Here is a 19,306-nt window from a genome sequence, read left to right as displayed (position 1 = left end):
ATGTAGGAATGGACTACTAGAGTTTTGGCATCCTGCACTTTTTCAGGACAATTGCACTGAAGAAGATAGCTTACCAAAGGATTCAGAACTGTGTTCAGATTTCTAAGCAGGGGACTGTTTGTGTGCATCATTGACTGGCACTGAACAGCATGTTGCAGCTGTACTGCTTGCATTTCACAGTTCTAAAGTTTGGCTATGAATCAAACAAAATAGTTTGTAAAGAAGAGGTTGTCTTGACAGCCTTACAACATAAACAAGCTGAAGAGAAACTGATTAATTTATGATTTTATCTATTCCCCAACAGCATGAAACTCAGATGCTCCTCACACGGATCAAAGCTTCAGGGCACCTTTTACGTGTCCAAACTGTCAAGCAGCTTGAGGTGAAATGACTAAAAGACAAGTTTGGGTGCAAAGCCCTTCAGAGCTTTACTGATGCTGAAAAGAACACTCCTCTGAGTCTTTTGAGGCTCAACTGTTTACTTGTACTTTCCTTTGCTGGGCAGATAACTTTCCTTTGGGGGAGAAAACGTCCTTTTCTTAAATGTTGTTAAATGTTTTATTACTTTCCTCTTCCATAAAGTTATTTTAAAGCTAGGAATGTTGCTATTTAATGGACTGTCTCAAGACTATAACATTTTTTAAACATCACACTCACTTCTGTCAGTTTAAAAGTAGTGTAAACTAACTGAAACCGTATTTTCTTGGAGAAATTCTTTATTTTTTCATTGCGGGACTGCAATGGTGTTTTAAAGTACTTGTTACTGTGGGGGGTTTTTTTGTCAAAAAAGTAATTTTTGTGGACTGGTAGTTTTACCAGCATTTTGTTGCTTGTCTTCCCTAGGAAACAGGCACAATATTCACAAACCTGACCCAGCAACTATAGCTTTAGTTGATTTCACTGCTGCTAAACACTTAGTTTGTGGAAAAAGTACTGATAGGTATAGGAAAAAAGTGTATACTTCTGTAACTTTGATTTTCAGAATTTTGAATTGCCAGGCTCATAAGTTGAAGTTTGTTCTAACAAATTGTGAAAGTATAAGGAATGTTTTATTTACAGTTTCTTCTTGTGAAGAAAAATCTGTTTTACATAACTTAGTTTCTTCTATTTATGGGTCAGAAATCATTGTTTGCAGAGTGTGTGTGTGTGTGTGTGTGTGTGTGTGTGTGTGTGTGTGTGTGTGTGTGTGTGTGTCACTGTGTCAGTACTTCTTCCATGGCTATGGTTACTGGTACTGTTTTAAGGAAGTTTGCTTGGCTGCATTCTCAGAACCTCCCAGATAATGTAAAAAATGAGATTTTAAATTTTCTCTTGGACAGAGATTTACTGTTTGGCCCTTCTGCTGCAGACGTGATCACAAAGTATGATGAAAGCGGAAAGCTGATCCAGGAAATCTCTGGGATTTTTCAGTTCTCATTTTTCAAATTCTCCAAGGGATTTTCTTTCTCCTCATCAAATTATGGCAAAAACAGAATAAACAGCTTAAACAGAATCCAGGTAAACAGGTGTTTTAAGAAGAAATAGTAAGGGGGTTCCAAAAAGAAGTCTCAAACCTTCTAAAAGCAGAGAAAATCCAAGTCTGTATGACTAGTCAAGAAAACTTGTGACCCCTTCCCATCCTGGCCCCTTTTCTCTTCCAGAAAATCTGAATCTCCATTTTTGTTCTCTTTGGTGACTGCTTGTTTCAGACAAATAGGTTCTGAAAATCATTCATCAAGGTTACACATGGCAGTGGGAAGAAATTCCTCCTTTCCATGGGGTCATTCCTCACTCTGCTGATCAGATGCTTTTGTTTCTTCTAGTTCTTCATCAAATGCTGTCCCAATGATTGACAGAACCAGTTCCTCCTTCTCAGGTGGGGAAGGGGTTTTACTCAAAGATGTTTCTAGTGCCAAAGAAAGAAAGTGATTGGAGAAACGTTCTGGAGCTTTCTTTTCTAAACATGTTTGTGATAGTGCCCAAAGTCATCGTTGTCACTTCCCAACCTGTTACCTCTTCTTTCTCTTTCAAATTTCCCAGTAACACTAGACTAGAAAAGATGATTATCATCACATCCCTATTCGTCCAGACTTCAGACTTTTTTTAAGGTTGTGTATGTTTGGACCACATTATCAGTTCTCTGCTTTCCCCTTTGGACTAGCCACTGCAGCAAGTGCATTCACAAAGTGTCTAGCTCCAATTATAGCTCATGGCTCTAGGGCATCCACATTTTCCATATTTAGATGACTTGTTTATCTTTGTAGAGTCTTTTTCAAGGTGTTAGGAATGTCTCTCTTAGGTGAGAGATCTGTTGCACAAACTGGAATTCCAAGAAAACATTTAAAAGTCTTTCTTGACTCCTTCACATGGGATTGTGTTCCTGGGATGTCAGCTAGACACCTCAGTTCAAAGAGCTTTTCTTCCACAAGAACAAACTAGATCTTTATCTAGATCTATTTCTAAGGTTTTCCACTCAGACTTTGGTCACTGTGGGAGAATACCTCAGTATTTGGGTCTCATGGCCTCTGTGATTCTCATGATACCCCTGGCAAGACTCCATATGAGAAAGACACAATGATATTTGAAATCTCTTTGGTCCCAGCATCAACACCCTTTATCTTTTTAGATCCCAGTGCTGGAGTTTGCCAGAAGAGAAATCTTTTGGTGGAGACAACAGAATTCTTAAATCCAGGTCTCCCCTATTTCCTCCCGGCTCCAAAGCAGTCAGTCAATGCAGATACTTCAGAATTTGCTTGGGGAGCAGCTTCTGAAGGGATAAAAGTACAGGAGGTGTGGGATACCAAGAACAGATGCAAAAACATTATATCAAAGAGATCCTTGCCCTGATCAAGGCACTCATATATGCAAACCATCTTTGGTCCCTGTTACCTCTTCAAATCATTAGTTACAGATAATATCACGGTCATGTGGCACATTAACAATCAAGGGGAGAACCAGGTCTTACCCCTTTACAGACTAGCAATGTTAGCTTAGGACATAGCTTCATAGCACAATCTCACTCTAGGCATCCTACATTCCATCAGATGAGCTATATCTCTTTTTCTGCATGCTGTTTTGACACTAATTTATTACTCCACCCAATCCATTTTTAATGTATCATATCTGTTGGCATTGACCAACTTATTTTTATTTTTGTACTTCCCAAAACTGCATGGCAGACAAGCTGAGCAGGACCAGAGCAGACCCTCATGAATGGAAACTAGACCGGGGGGTCTTCCAAGATTTGAAACATCTAAGGGAAATTCCTAAAGTAGACCTCTTTGCCTTCCCTCTGACTAGTCAACTGGCAAAATTTTGATTCAAGACTCCATGCAAAAGGCCTGGAAGATAGATAGCTTTTCTTTTCTTCTCTTTGGACATGAATGTTCCTGCATGCCTTTCCACCCTTTCTACTAATATCCATGGTATTTCAGAAGATTCAGAAGGAATCTCTTAAGATCACTGTGATGACTCCCTTCTGGCCCAGGCAACCGTGGTTCTCCCATCCTCTGAAAAAGGCCAGGGGCAATTATAAGCTTCCTCACACACTGGATCTACTCAGACAAAATCGGGGATGTTTGATACAGTACATATCAATCATCTTCCATTGACTGCCTGGATAATAGGGTCTTAATTTCTTTTAGTCACCTGTTTTCTGAGGACATACAGTTGGTACTCATGGAGGTAAGAAATCCTGCTTCTAAAAAAATCATATATTAGCAAATGGAAAAGGTTTTCTAGTTGGTGCCAACAACATAACCAGTACATATTCAGGGCTAGCTGTTTTCTGGTTTTACAATATCTGTGCGAGTTACCATCCTATGGTCTTTTTTATTCCTGTGTCAAGGTTCATTTATTAGCCATTTCGGCATATCTACCCATGGATCCTTCTCTTTCAATGCAGTCTCATGTCACAATGATCTGTAAAGGGGTTTGCGTAAGAGGCCTCCTAGAAAACCGGTTGCCTCTCCTTAAGATGTTAATTTTGTGTTACAGAAGTTAATTAACACTTGCTCCATTTGAACTAGCCAATCTGGCTGACTGATGGCACAGTGGTGCAGGGGGCGGGGCCATAGTGGTGTGGGTAGCATTGTTGCCTCACAGCAACAGATTCTCCAGTTTGATTCCCAGCTGGAGTGCCTTCTGTGCACAACCTGCACATCCTTCTTATGTTCACATGGGTTTCTCAGAGTACTCCAGTTTTCTCCTGCATTCCAAAGGCATGAAGATGACATACTAAACTGGCCGTAGGTGTGAGAGTGTGTGTGTGTGTGTGTGTGTGTGTGTGTGTGTGTGTGTGTGTGTGTGTGTGGCACAGAAGAACAACTGTGGCAGGGATAACTATCCAGTGGTACAAACACTGGCTCTAAATGATGATCACTTTTTGATGTGACAACCTAACCCCAGGTGAAAAATGTGATAAAGAGGATTATAGAAAGATGGGTGAATAGCAAAGAAGCCACACTGGAAATCTGGTAGAAAAACCTAAACAGTGTCTGCATATTAAACACTATGAATACGTTTGCAACAATGTCACTCTGGAGTTCTTCACCTTACTTTTGCTTTACCTGGTAAGACCAAACCTGGAGGTACTTATTCTGACTTTCAGAAAATATCAGTACTTTCTTTAAAAGAGTAAATCCCTCAACCTGTAATGCAAGTGAGCATCACAAGGCTGACAATCTCCATATGTTTGGTCTTGTCCCTTTTCCAAATGTATTTGCAACCGTATTTATCACACACTTGGATCACTAAATACAGTTCTAAGACCTAATTTGCCATTAAGCAATTTTAAATATTTATTTAAAGAATGAAGAGCAAAAAGTAGATGTTTCTTATTGCTTTATATGCTCTAGTAAAATTTTCATCTACAACTCACTGGACCTTCCTACAAATTTCAGACTGTAAATTTTTCACACTATGTATTCAAATATCTTAATGCTTACAATGGCTCCTTATTGGATTCAAGTGCCAAGAAGCTGAAGAAATTATTTTTATTGGTAGGTGTATTTTCGTGTTAGCCACATTTCCAGCTTCACTTATAAACTTCTGTGCAGTTATATGGTTTTACCTTCTTGGACTGTACAATTTTAAAATCTTTTTGTTGCTTACAGGTTCAAGTGGTTACTAGGCTATTGGTATATGAGCTATTTTATGCCTAGCCAAGCCCTATATTTACCAAAATATAGCAGACATGATGTCAATATCCCAAGGAAGGTCAATGTTCAGGCTGCTGTCAACATACATTCCCAGATCCCTGACCACCAGGTCTACTTTTAGGAGTGTATTCTCAATGTGGTAATTTTCAGGGGTGGCTGTCTTTCCAAAGTGTATTACTATGCATTTTGTTGTACTGAGTTTTAGTCCATGGCTCTGGTACCAGTTACTTGGGTCAGGCCCACTTGAAGGGTCTCTGTGTCTTTAAGGGATTCAATGACTACAACAAAACAATAAAAGTTAATATACCGACAAGCTGTATTGAAGATCAATCATAGTAATAACTAAGGATTTCATCAGAAGATATTAGGATTAAAGTGCTCAACTAAAGTGAACAATAAAGCTCTTTTAACAATTCTGGGTGACAATGACCTTCTGTACTACTTGCCTCGTTACACTAACTTTTGTTGTTTTGTTTTTGGTTACAAGTTTTTAGTGTACTCTAGCTTTATTTAAGGATTCAGTGACTACGTCAAGTTTGCAATAGTGTGCACATTTGGTCACTCAGAGGCCCTTGACATTTGCATTGACACTGACATTGACATTTTCCTTGACTTCAGAGCAGTAGATGCCAAAAACGAGAGGCCTGATCCCCATGGGACTCTGCTAGTGACTGGTCTCTGTATAAATGAACTCCCCAACCATAAGTTACTATGTCCTACCAGTGCGCTAGCTGGCATATCGTTGGGTGACATGGGTTTATGGCTAATTTTGTAAACTTATCTACAATGCCTGAGTGAGATATCATGTTAAACACCTTAGCCAGGTCGAAGTAGGCAGTGTGCACTATTTTACCCTCTTCCATAGCTTTAGTGACCTTCTTAAAGTAGTCCACCGGGTTAAGTAGGTATGATCTGCCTTTGATTAAACCAAACTGGGTAGGGTCTAATGCCTGAAGGATTCTATGTCATTGTTTATCAGATCCATGATAATTCTTTCCATGGCCTTGCACGTGAAACTAGTCAGACCTATAGGTCTATATTTCTCTGGCTCTAAGGACGGTCCTCCCTCTTGTGCAGATGGATAACCGTTGCAGTCCTCCATTCATTGGGGCCAAAACCTGTCTGGAGGCTATGGTTAAATAGAAATTCTAGCAGGCCTGACAGGTCATGTTTCATGGTGCTCAGGAGGCATCCTAGGATATTATCAGGACCTATTGAAGAAGTGTTCTTGGCTTAATGTGCAGTGAGAATGTGCTCCCTAGTTAGTTGGTGGAGAAATGGTAGAGGGTATTGTGACTGGGGGTAACAGGGGGGATTAAAGTTGGAGATAAATTTATTGGCCAGCAGATTTACTATATCTTCTGGCTCAGTATAAGTGGCATTTGCCATTAGTTCACTTTTTTTCTGTTGTTACTTCTCTTAATAAAAAGAATTTTGATGAAAAGAAGAAATTTTCTGTACTACATGGATGTGGCAGTTTTTCCTTGCTGATCAAATAAATAAATACATACAAAAATAAATAAACAAATACATGCATTATTGGCACTAGAATAATGTGTTTTGTTATGCAATGCAATGTACAACAACAGAACTACAGTACATGTCACTGTATTGTGAACTTCCAGTCTTGGGTTGCATCATGCCTCACTATCCAAGGGTGTGGTCAAAGCACACTCAACAGCCAGGTGTAATCAAAAGAGTTCGTGTTTTTTGGGTTCTGAACATTAGCAACAGGATTATTGTGGCTTGTAGGAGTCTTACATGTGGAGCTATCTAAAGCAACTGTTGGAACATTTATTTTTATATAATATAATAAGGTGTAAGCATAGGAGGGGAAGACAATTGCAAAGGGGCTGTCTATGGAAAATTAAGAGAAAATTACATTTTAAATGCTTTGTGAGTGGGTACTGGGACAACATGCGGTCCGAAAAAAATATCTAGGTATACACCATACCTCTCAACCTCTTAGAGCAAGAAATCTGGACAAAGCCATAAATGAAAGTGGGGCAAAGTTCCAAAAATAGGGACAATTTTTAAATATTACGTTTACAAACTTAGAACATTGATAGAATAACAGGTTTTGCATTAGCTTGAATTTTCTGAAGGGTATGACGTCTGAAACTCAATTGTCTTATGTCTGTCAATCATTTTCTGGCGTCAATCTTTAATAATTTGTCAGAAAACTACAATTTTATAAAAAATGGACCAAAATATCAGGCAAAAATCTGAACAGTTGAGAGGTATCATAAACATGTCAGCCTCTGAGTCACACATTCCGGTAATGAAAAATAGAACACAGATAAGAAAGCACACAAGTAATACCTAGAAGTCCCCAGGTAAGCTGTGCTTTAAATAATCAGCACCAGAGGGCGCCAATCACTCAATGGTTGATTTTGGTCTGCAAGCGAAGCAAACCCTATACTGACTATACACTCCTACATTTTATATTGTTTTATATACCTTCCAAAAAACTTACATTACGTTTTCTGAAGTTGATTTTGCTTAAAGTGAAAATTAGACCAACAAAACTACAACACGATGCCCAAACTATCAGCAGGTAGCTCTAGCCGTACAATCTCAGTGTGTCTCGGGCGATGTAGTTTTTGCTGGTACTTCCAAGTATTTTTTTTTTTCAAAATCCTTGATTGGATTGCATTAGCTGCAGATTACTTGCCGTGCTGTAGTACACTAAGAAATATCCACAAAACGTTATTTTTTTTGAAAAGACAAAGAAATACAAAATACTGACAGAGTAACCCACCTTTAGAAATAGCGATAATTAACACTACGAGTGCACGCCTTAGTTCTTTACAGTTTATGTTGGTAGAACTACAATTCCCATAGTGCCCTGATAATAGCGCCTCCCATTCACTCTATCTCGAGAGTGGGTACACGCTTCCGGTATTAAAGTGAATTACTTAGTGAAGTGCTCCGGGACTCGCAAAGTAGTGGGAATTGTTGGTTTGCTTTTTATTTGAGAATTTAGAAAGACTGACTGAGAAGGTAAGTTCTTAAAGGGGGATCTCAGACGAAGTTATGGATATGGGGAATGAAAAGAGTTATTACCAGTGGAGTAAGTAGATGGAGTAACTAACCTGACAAAGGTTGATGGCTAAGGTAGGAAGCCACAATAGGTAGGTAGCATTAAATTTGAAAGAGTTTCTAGTGATCTAGAAGAGATGTGCTTATCCCCAGCACTGTGTAATTGAACAAGGAGAGTTTAATTCGGCAGGTGTGCTTTCTGGTTAGGTGCCAGATGCGTTGCAGGGGGTTACTGATGAGTGGAATTAAGTAGTTAGGGCTGTACTCTGCAGCTGTTCAGAACGCAGCTGCTGGAGGACAGGAGTACTCCAGCAAGGAAGAAGACCGGTGGGCAAATTGGCCGCTGACTGTGGAGATCTTTAAGAAAACGTTAACTGCAATTGGAGGATTTTTATGGGAGGACACTGTAACGCTGTTGGAAGGTTATAGGTATGTATGCGGTGGTTAAGGGTCGGTTGGGTAGTAGCTTCTGATGGACTAAGTGGCCCTCTGCCACCCAAACGTGTTATTGAAAAGGTAAGTTGGTACTGAAGGAAAGAAGTGCTTCTTAACTTGATTTATTTGTATGGTGTAGTGACTGAATCGAAACGGAAGAAACACCTGAGTCACAAGGATGACGGGAGCAACTGTGCTTCATCCGAAAATTAGGTGTTGTAGTTGATCTCTGTCATAGCAGGTTAAGAGTGGTGTTTGGGAAGATGGTTAGTAGAATAACGCGAGTGATGGATGCATGACATGAACAGTGATGCTGGAGAGTGCTAGCAGATAGGGGTGGCGAGGTAACGGATAAAATAGAGAGTGGTGAAATTAAAGAAAAGTGGTAGCGATGTCCCTCATTTTTGACAGCTACGGTATACAGTACTTAACTCTCTCTGATTTTTGGTTTAGCGTTTTGCTCTGTTCTGCCTAAAACTGGCGATTCTGAGAGAAAATCGTATGGATTACACTGAATAAATAATGATAGCACTTGGAGTTGTATATTTGATCTTTTATTAAAAAATCGTGTTAATTCTTAAGTTTTTATTGTCTTGATTTAATAGAACTGTTTTTAAAAAGACTGTTCCTGATTCTGGAGGAAAGAGGCCAAAAGCTATGGACTTTATTTATATTGTTGAGTGTTACAGTGTGAACGCACGCATCATTTTGAAAACACAATGAACGTAATAAAACATGTATAACATGTATTCGTTTTAACTGTAATTTCGGCATACTGTTTGTTGGTCATTTTGGTGGTGTACGTACAGTTGTGTAAAGCATGCACTTGAAATTTTGCGTAGCAATTAAGTGTTACAAAATAATGTAGTACGAGTTGTTGAATGACCTAGATATTTTGTTATGTACTGTATCTTAATCTAGAACTCTTAATATTTTTATATGTTACCCCATTATAATGTTGTTGTTTCCCTTACCCTAACTAAGAATTTGGAGAATAGTGCTTGATGTCACAATTCTTCTGTTTTGAAGCTGTGGTCTATGCCATGTATCCCCGGGAGCATCCTAAAGCAAAGTTCGTTGAGATTGTTGTTGTATTTTTCTTTTTACCCTGGTTAATTGTTTTTTGTGCTTTAGCTTTTCGACATGATTTTATTTTTTATCCTGGTTAGTTGTTTTTTGTACTTTAGTTTTTCGACATGATTTTATTTATATTTTTCTTGTCACTAGAACTCTTAAGTGTGTGTGTGTGTGTGTGTGTAATATATACATATATATGTATGTATATATATATATATATATATGTATACATATGTATGTATATATACGTATATAATATTACACACGCACGCACTAAAATGTTTATGCATTTTGTATTTAATTATAGTCATCAGTCTGATTTATGGAGTGCCGGAGTGTGCATATATCAAACGACAAATGCAGTGTGCATGTACCTGACTCTTCTCTTGTTAAACATTTTCCCAACATTTATTTTAATACTGTTTGCAAGAAGCGCTGGTGACACTTAACCCCAACTAACTGTAACCGGGGAGGGATTTTAAGGGGGATACCAAGTCCCTCTTAAAAACGGCATTTGCAGGAAGTACAACTTGTTGGAGGGAAGTTAATGTAAAGTTGTAAATAAATAGTTAATGTATTAAATACTATTAAATTACCTCAGCAGAAGTGTATTAATAAACCTCTAGTTGAGTTAGGCAGCCGTCAGTACTGTATAATATGGTAGGGTTTCTTACTATTGCATTTACGACATACCTGTCAAATATACCTCGTTATGAGGAACATTCCTCATTGTACGTTAAAAAGCCCATGTTCCTTAGAGTTCCACATTCAAAGGGTCTGTCACTCATTTGGTGTTAGGAATTGTTTTAGGTGATATTCCTGGTAAATGGTACAGAAGCATATTAATGCATCAAAATATGCTTTTATTAAGTTTAAAGTAGCACGTTTTAGACATCTGTGAGCTTCCTAGTTGAAGCTGTTAGTAGGTGTTCCACATTTTGCCCATGTGTTCCACATTATGAAAGGTAATACCTCCTCATTTTGGAGATGGAAGGTTGAGAGCTATGATTTGTAGTGTATTTGTAGCATGTTCCAGCTTTCTTAACAATTCACAAAGTCTCATTATAATAGACTTTGTATCCTTCTTGTTTAAGCTTTCTCTAGTGTGGTGTGCATATTTCTAAAGCCTTTAGAAAGTACGCGTGGTTCATTCAGTGAAGGGGCACAAAGGTGCAGTCTTCATGCCACTAAAGTGCTTCCCGAGTTTCCCTCTTCTGTACATGTTCTCACATAAACGGCTTAATCGAAATGCTAACATTATAGCACATCCCTGGGGATTAGCATATGATTCTGTCTTGCAGCTTTTTAAGACTAGATCTTTTATTTTATTTTATTTTTTTTGCCACAGGAGATGTATTGCATTGTAGAATGTTTATTATCTGAACAGGTCCTAGAAACAAGTTATGTCCTACTGCCCCCTTAAATCCACCACTATGCTTTTGGCAACTTGGACCCCAGTCACTGTTGTTGAACAATGTCTTTTACTACCCTGAAGGCATTGGTAGAATGATCAGTGTATAGCCTGCTATACTGAGAGTTTCATCTTAAGGTACTTTAATAACAGATGATATCTAAAGTTCTGTTTTGGTAATCTGTCTATTATTAAATGATTATTCTGGTTTTATTTTAGTAAATTATTATTCTTTTATTTTGTTTTTATTTATTTTTGGTGAAACCATAGTTTTATTCTTGTTGAAATTGTTGATGTTGCTGCATGTAGGTGGTTATGATTTCAGAAATAGTCTAAATAAGTGGATACTAGTGAGGAGAGAATACTATTTATCGGCTGTAAATATGTATTGATAATGGAACATAATACATAGGTTATTTTATTTTGTTTTTATTTATTTTTGGTGAAACCATAGTTTTATTCTTGTTGAAATTTAGATGTTGCTGCATGTAGGTGGTTATGATTTCAGAAATAGTCTAAATAATAAGTGGATACCAGTGAGGAGAGAATACTATTTATTGGCTGTAAATATGTATTGATAATGGAACATAATACATAGGTTCATAGGTAGGTACTAGGCTATTGGCCCAAGGGCCTACGTTAGCCTAGCCAACAAGGTTCCCTAGCTTACGCCACCCAAGAAAGTTATTTTCCTGTGCCATTGTCGAGCAGAGACACAGAAGTGATCCCCGGGGTGTATTTCCTATTTCTCATCCACTCAAGATTTTTCTTGAAGAGTGCTAATGAAGAACTTTGCTTGACATAGATGGGTAGCCTGTTCCAGAGTATGGGAAGTCTCTGGGATAGGAATCTATCCCTCCAGCATGTCTTGTTTATTGTGGTGACAAGGTTTAGGTCCTTAGAGCATGTAGCTCGGAGGGATTGGGATTTCTTTAGGTGTAGCATGTCCAACAGCTCTGGGTTTGACACAGCTTTATATGTTGGGCAGAGATCACCTCTGAGTAGGCGATATGCTACGGAGTAAAGCTGGAGATTTTTGAGACTGTCAGTATAGGGCATTTGTTTGAGTCCAGTAATCCTCTTTGTGAGGTATTTCTGTGGCCTTTCCAGCTGCTGCAGATGTCTTGAGGTACATTCCAAAAGGGGTGTTGTACTCTGTAATGGGTCTGATTGTCGAGTAGAGGGGAACAAGGACCTCTTTTTTTCCTGGATGAGAACCCTTTTATGATATGTGCCACATAGAAGGACTTCTTGACTACTGTGGCGATGCGACTATCAAAGGAGAGACTACTGTCCACCTGGATCCCAAGGTCTCCTATCACGCATTCGGTGTTAAGTAGATTGCTGCTTATGTGGTAGTTCATGGGTACAGAGTTTTTACCAAAGGGGATGACCCTGCACTTTTTGGCATTGAGCTTGAGGCCATGGCTCTGACACCAGGCATCTGTCTCAGAGAGGCCCTTCTGTAGGATGCTCATATCATTTGGGGACTTGACTATGGCTCCTAGTTTGCAGTAATCTGTGAACTTCGTTAGCCAGATGCCTTCTGTGTTAGCCTGTACTTCAGAGAAGTAGATACCAAACAGGAGCAGTCCCAGGACGGAACCCTGTGGTACTCCACTTGTCACTGGTTTGAGGTCAGATTTGGAGTCTGCAGCTTTTACAGTGTGGGTTCTGTCAGTGAGCCAGTTGGCATTCCATCTTGTGACATAGGGATTTATGCCTAGTTTATTGAGTTTAGCTATAATTCCAGAATGGGGGATGGTGTTGAAAGCCTTGGCGAGGTCAAGATAGGCTGTGTGAACCACCTTACCCTCATCTATGGCTTTGGTGACTGCCTCAAAGAAGTCGATCAGGTTCAGGAGGCATGATCTGCCTTTCACAAACCCAAACTGGGTGGGATCCAGAGTTTGGAGGTTACCAATGTCTTTGTTTATGAGTTCCTTGATGATACGTTCCATGGCCTTGCAGACCAGGCTCATCAGGCTAATAGGTCTATAGTTCCCGGGATCAGTGGTGGCTCCCCCTTTGTGGAGTGGGATAACTGTTGCTGTGCGCCATTCAGTGGGCACAAAGCCTGATGCGAGGCTATTATTGAACATGGTGCTTAAGTGAGGAGCCAGTTCATTCTGAAGTTCATGTAAAACGCAGCCTGGGATGTTGTGTTTTTGGCTTGAGTGCAGCTTTCACCTGCATAGTTGTGATTACAGTGACTCTGCATTCTTCCTGTATAGATATGGGCCCTTTAGGTGGTGAGGGGGGGGAGTTAGCACTGAACCTATCTGCCAGGATGTTGGCAGTATCAGTTAGTTCTGTAATTTTCATGCCTTTGTGCTGTAACTCAGAGCAGATCTGGGTGTTGCCATTGTAACTGAAATGAGGCAAAGCCTTTCCCAGTTGAAGGTACAGTCGTAGGTCTTCCTCTTTATTCAAAGATGCAGTTGCTGGAGTTCAAAATGTGAAATGTACAACTGTTTACATTGTGATAGTCATTTTGTAGTAAAATATCTCTGAGCATTTTCCAGTGATTTTTTTATCAAGTGTGCAGTCTCTGAGCTGGTCTGCTAGGTTTTAAGGTTTCTAAATGTAGAATTTGGCTTTGGTATCTGTGTAGCACAATGGTGTGAAGTCTACTTTTTTTTTTTTTTTTCAAGATTATCAATCTTCTTTGAAGTGTAAGGTGTCAGTGAGTGACAGTAGTGTCATAAATGTGCGTGTCCGCCAAGTTGGTAATTCTTACTTTCACTTTCTCTTGCCTGGTGTGAAGTGTCTCTTTTGATACAAGATAGTGTCAAAAACTGGGAGAGTGTGGCTCTCTGATGTTTGAACTGTAAATACTAAGAAAAAATAATTTTACATGGAAGAGAGACTTTTTAAATTAATTGAAGTACAAATTAATCATTTACAGAATGAATGATTTTAGTATATGAAGTTACTGTTCAAGTTTACTGTAAATGAGCAGCTATTGATCTTCACTGAAGAAGAGGTTGCTAAGCAAAAACTGGGTTCCCAAACCTTTTCTAAGTTTTCTGAGTAAAAACTGTGCTGTAGACTCTAACACTTCCTATCTATTTAACTTTGTTTTTTTAAATGATGTTGATATACATTTAAATAATGGTAAATTACTAATGTTTAAAATAGTCTGGTATTCCCACCCCTCCCGGTGTGTGCCCCGTTTTTAAGTGGTTAGAATGTGCAGCAAATTGACTGTGCTGAGGATTCCATTTTAAAAGTGCAGGTCACAGACTCTGATGCTAATGATGGATATTGGTAGTATTTTAAGTGCCCCCATATAACATTTTTTAATATGAACCACAATGGGCGTAGGGGTTTCTGTCTTAAGAAAATTCCAAGCTGCACTGCACAACATACTAAAAGTCTTGTGTCAAGATGATTTATATATGTTATTTGATTTATTTATGTTATTTTATTTATTTATTTTGGTGTGGGGGTGTTTGCACTGAACATATCAAAGGCATGTAGTGGAACATAGCATAGGCCGTAAGATCTAGGTGCTTTTCAGACCAGATAATTTGTTGTGAGGATTTTTTCATTGCATCTTGTCTTTATACCTGCTGGCCTTGCCGTTCTCACCTCTACTCTAAATTTGATCTTGGACAACCCACTTGGTTTCTTTCCTTCTGTTCATCCTTTCTCAAAAAAAAAAAAAAATTGCCTGAATATCCTTGTATTCTGACTGTGCTTCTCAAACATTTTGGAAATAGAGTATATTTTAATGCATTTATTAAAACTGTATTTGCCTTAATATTGCTACAACTCGTGCTCTAGGTTGCACTGCATCTGAATTGTTTGTGTTTTAGCTGCTTTTATGTATATATAGACTTCTGTATATGTATAGTAGCTACTTATTCTACTGTATTACTGCCTCTTAAATCGTCTTTCAATTGTGCACTTGCCTTGCTTCATTTAAAAAGTTTTAAATTGCTAATTTTGTAGAGTTTTAATTGCATTTGCTGTTTAGGCCTACGCACAAGTGCATTAGCCTTGTCTATGTTTATTTAGTGTATTATTGCATTGTTTAATTGCTAATTTTGTAGAGTTTTAATTGCATTTGCTGTTTAGGCCTACGCACAAGTGCATTAGCCTTGTCTATGTTTATTTAGTGTATTATTGCATTGTTTAGCCTGTTTTAACCAAAAAAAAACCTATCTTATTTGCTCGTTTATCGCCTTTCCTAGCTAGTATAGTCAAGATCCCAGGCTTTGTTGGTTTCAGGGCTTTATTTTCTGTGTTCAGAGCTATTCAGACCTTGCTGTGGTAGAGTTAAGTCCTACTACTTACCAGTGGGAGTGGTGAGCATTGTACTGCCAGTGTAACACTAGAGGAGTGGTTTCCAGCTCTGAAATTGTAATTTTAGCCATTTTGGGCTGATTTCTATCCCTTTCAACTTTCTGGCTTAAAAAACGTGCATGTTTGTGTGTTTTTCGCATTGTGCTGTACCACGGGGGCTATGGTTAATCTATTCCCGGTGCCAGAAAGTCTGTTCTTCAAATTTTCCCTTTAGTACTAGCTGGTTTCTCAGTAGTGGCACTAAAATCTGAACCCCTGTGACTAGCACTTGCTCTAGAACCTGCTGAAAAGCACTAGGAAACCTTAAACTGATACAAGCACTCAACTCTCCTTGTTAATAAGGAGAAATTTAATTGTAGGCACTAAACAGCCTATAATTGCAAAGTACCTTGCAAAGGTAAGGGAAACAGCTCTTGTACTTCACAAAAAAACACCTAAACAGGCATGTCCAAGGGTCAGCTTCTGGAGGTTTCTCCTGTCCACCTGGTGAACCTGGGCAATGCAGCAACTACCTCATGTATGCAGACGACCCTCTCTTTCTACCACCCAACACTACAACCTGTGAGAGATGCACTTGCATAGCCAAACTGGAAGCAAAGCTTTCTCCAGCCAAGATTGTGCTAGACAGTCAAGAGGAGAAGGTTAACACCTGCACTACACCTCAAGCAACACATAGCTCTTCAAAGCCACACCATCAACACCCACACATAGCAACACTAAACCCACATATGCGGAAGCCCTTAACATTAACCTGCCCAAGCAACAAGGACCTCTGAAGCTGAAAAGCTAACAAAACACCAGTCACAACCAAAGTGACACATAGCTCACACCAGTTTTGCCACCCAACAACCGCTCCTAAGGCAAGACAATGTACCCAACACTTTAGTCGTAGGTGACTCTATAGTCAGGCACACTGATGTCCCACTTACCAGGCTGAACAAGGAGAAAATTACAGTCAGCTGCCTGTCTGGTGCCAGAATCCACCACGTAACGCATGCACTCAAGTCACTCCACAAGAAGTACAAATACAATTCTATCGTTGTCCATGTTGGAGTGAATTGACTTGAGACGTAGTTCCCTGGACTACATGAAAAGAGACATGGAAGAGCTGTTGGATCATGTGGTCCAGGCAGGTATGACCCTAACCCTGAGTAGCATCTTGCCTTCGCCCGGAATGATACCACAGTATAAGGACAAAATGATAAGACTTCAACAATTGGCTAAGCTTCTGGTGTCATTCAAAGGAGATTCAGTATCTGTCTGCCTGGGATGACATGATCGACAAACCGCAATGCTTTGCCAGAGATGGTCTGCACCTGTCACTCCTGGGATTCAGGTTACTAGCTAAAGCTCTTGCCACCCCTATAGTGTCTTTTTTAGGCAAGGTTCAAAGGACAAAACCACCACAGTAACAGATACAAGCATTCAAAATCTGAAGGTAATGCTACTCAATGCTAGAAGTCTAAACCTCAAAATGCATTCTATCAAGGCACTCCAAAAATTGGAGAACATCGATATCTGTGCAGTAACTGAGACCTGGTTCAAGGCTCCAGAGAGCACCCCTGCAATACCAGGCTACAACTCTTACCACACTTTTCGGCCACCAAACCAAGACCGAAACACTAAAGGTGGAGGAGTGTCTATATTCACCAAGGATATTCACACCTCCAGGCTAGTTGCCTAACGCAATGCATCTGAAATTCTCCAGGTGCAACTAACACTAGGTAAGACTGCAATCCAAATTGTAGCTTGCTACAGTTCCCCCACCATTCCCCAAGATTCTCACTACACCTTTTCTAAAAATACTGGAAAATATTAAGATGCAACCAAACACCCTAATACTGGGTGATTTCAACTACCCTGCCATTAACTGGGAAAACTACTCTCCTCTGGTACCAACACGTTTTCCCAACGGTTCTTGGAATTCATAAATTCCAACGCCCTGGATCAACTAATTCATTGTCCCACCAGGGGCTGTAATATCCTAGATATGGTAATTACCAACATGGGAGAGAGATGCTCCACAACAGTGGTCACCCCCTCATTGGCTAGGTCTGACTGTAAGCAAATCACCCATGACATCCACATCCCCCCCCCCCCCCAGTAAGGAAACCTCCGTGAACAACTTCTCCAAAGCCAACTTCATGCTACTCTAGGCGGAAGTGACCAACTTCATGACACCCATGCAGGCGGGAGCTGAAAGTTCAACTGCTGAATCCTACACTAAGGCACACATCCACTGCATGAATCATGCCATCCCAAATAGAACCAAGATGCTCTCCAAAAAAAGGAAGCCACAACAGTGGTCACCCCCTCATTGGCTAGGTCTGACTGTAAGCAAATCACCCTTGACATCCACACCCCCCCCCCAGTAAGGAAACCTCCGTGAACAACTTCTCCAAAGCCAACTTCATGCTATTCAAGGCGGAAGTGACAAACTTCATGACACCCATGCAGACGGGAGCTGAAAGTTCAACTGCTGAATCCTACACTAAGGCACTGTACGAGCACATCCACTCGTGCATGAATCATGCCATCCCAAATAGAACCAAGATGCTCTCCTCCAAAAAAAGGAAGCCAATCTGGTGGTCCCCTGCCATAAACAAACTATACAACAAAAGAAAGAAACTGTTGCAGAAAAGAGGAAAATCCCAGGATGCAAAAAAAATCCCTTACCAGCCTCAGTAAGAAGCTGTAATCCTTCATAAAGTCCTCCAAAGAATTGCCAAAGATTCCAAAGGCAACCACAAGGCATTCTATAGTTATGTCAAGAATCTAAATGGCAATGCTCAGATATGCTCTGAGCTACAACAGAATGGCATTGAATATACTGATCCCAAGGATATTGTCAATATCCTGGCAGATCGATTTAGTGCCAACTTCACCCCCCTCTCGCCCCCTGAAGGGCCCATCTCAATACCAAATGATTGCCAAATTCCAGTAATCACAGCCGCACAGGTAGAAACCGCACTCTCCAAAGCTAAGAATATAGCATCCATGTTACCAGATGACATCTCGGGCTGTGTACTAAATGAACTACAAAATGAACTGGCATCTCACCTATGTGGTAATTCTTGGGTACATGCTTTTTCCCAAAGGGGATAACTATACATTTCTTAGCATTAAGCCTGAGCCCATGGCTCTGGCACCAAGCATCTGTTTCTGTAAGGCCCTTTTGTAGAATATCCACATCATTTGGGGATTCAATAATGGGTCCCAGTTTGCAGTCATCTGCAAACTGTTAGCCAGAGTCCCCTAGTGTTGGCCTGTACGTCAGAGAAGTAGATGCTAAACGAGCGGTCCTAGGACTGAACCCTGAAGTTCTCCACTTGTCACTTGCCTGGAGCTGGATTTGGAGTCTGCTACTTTTACAGTGTGGTTTCTGTCAGTAAGCCAGTTGGCAACCCATCGAGTGACATAGGGATTTATGCCCAGCTTAGTAAGTTTATCTATGATTCCAGAGTTTGGGATGGTATCGAAGGCCTTGGCGAGGTCCAGATGGGCTGTGTGGACCGCCTTACCCTCATCCACAGCACTGGAGACTAATTCAAAGAAGTCAAGTCTGGTTCAGGAGACAAGCTTGGCCCTTCACGAACCCAAACTGGGTGGAGTCCAGTGTTTGAAGGTTGCCAATGTCTTTGTTTATAAGTTCCATGAAAATGCGTTCCATGCCCTTGCAGATCAGGCTCGTCAGACTGATGGGACAGTAGTTACCGGGATCCAAGGTGTATCCCCCCCCCTTGTGGAGTGGGATAACTGTAGCTGTGTGTCACTCAGTGGGCATGAAGCCTGAGGTGAGGTTATGGATTAAACATGGACACAGTGTGATGAGAGACTTGCGGACACAGGTGGACAATGGTCTCGCCTTCAATAACCACATCGCCACAACAGT

At 40.2% G+C, this 19,306-nt stretch overlaps 1 protein-coding gene across 3 annotated transcripts in view; it reads left to right on the top strand.

The window, feature by feature from the left end:
• Positions 1 to 8,031: 8,031 nt before the first annotated feature.
• The window catches only part of LOC122792248 (phosphatase and actin regulator 4-like), a 2,537,344-nt gene continuing 2,526,069 nt past the window's right edge, over positions 8,032 to 19,306 (top strand). For all 3 annotated transcript variants that reach the window (XM_044059998.1, XM_044059995.1, XM_044059996.1), the window contains exon 1: positions 8,032 to 8,141. The gene's annotated coding sequence lies outside the window, so the exon portion shown is untranslated. The remainder of the gene's footprint in view (positions 8,142 to 19,306) is intronic.

This window comes from Protopterus annectens, chromosome 1.part2, assembly GCF_019279795.1.
Source record: "Protopterus annectens isolate FY-2018-M chromosome 1.part2, PAN1.0, whole genome shotgun sequence".
NCBI classification, from domain to species: Eukaryota; Metazoa; Chordata; order Ceratodontiformes; family Protopteridae; genus Protopterus; species Protopterus annectens.
This window is presented reverse-complemented; position numbering and strand designations above follow the sequence as displayed.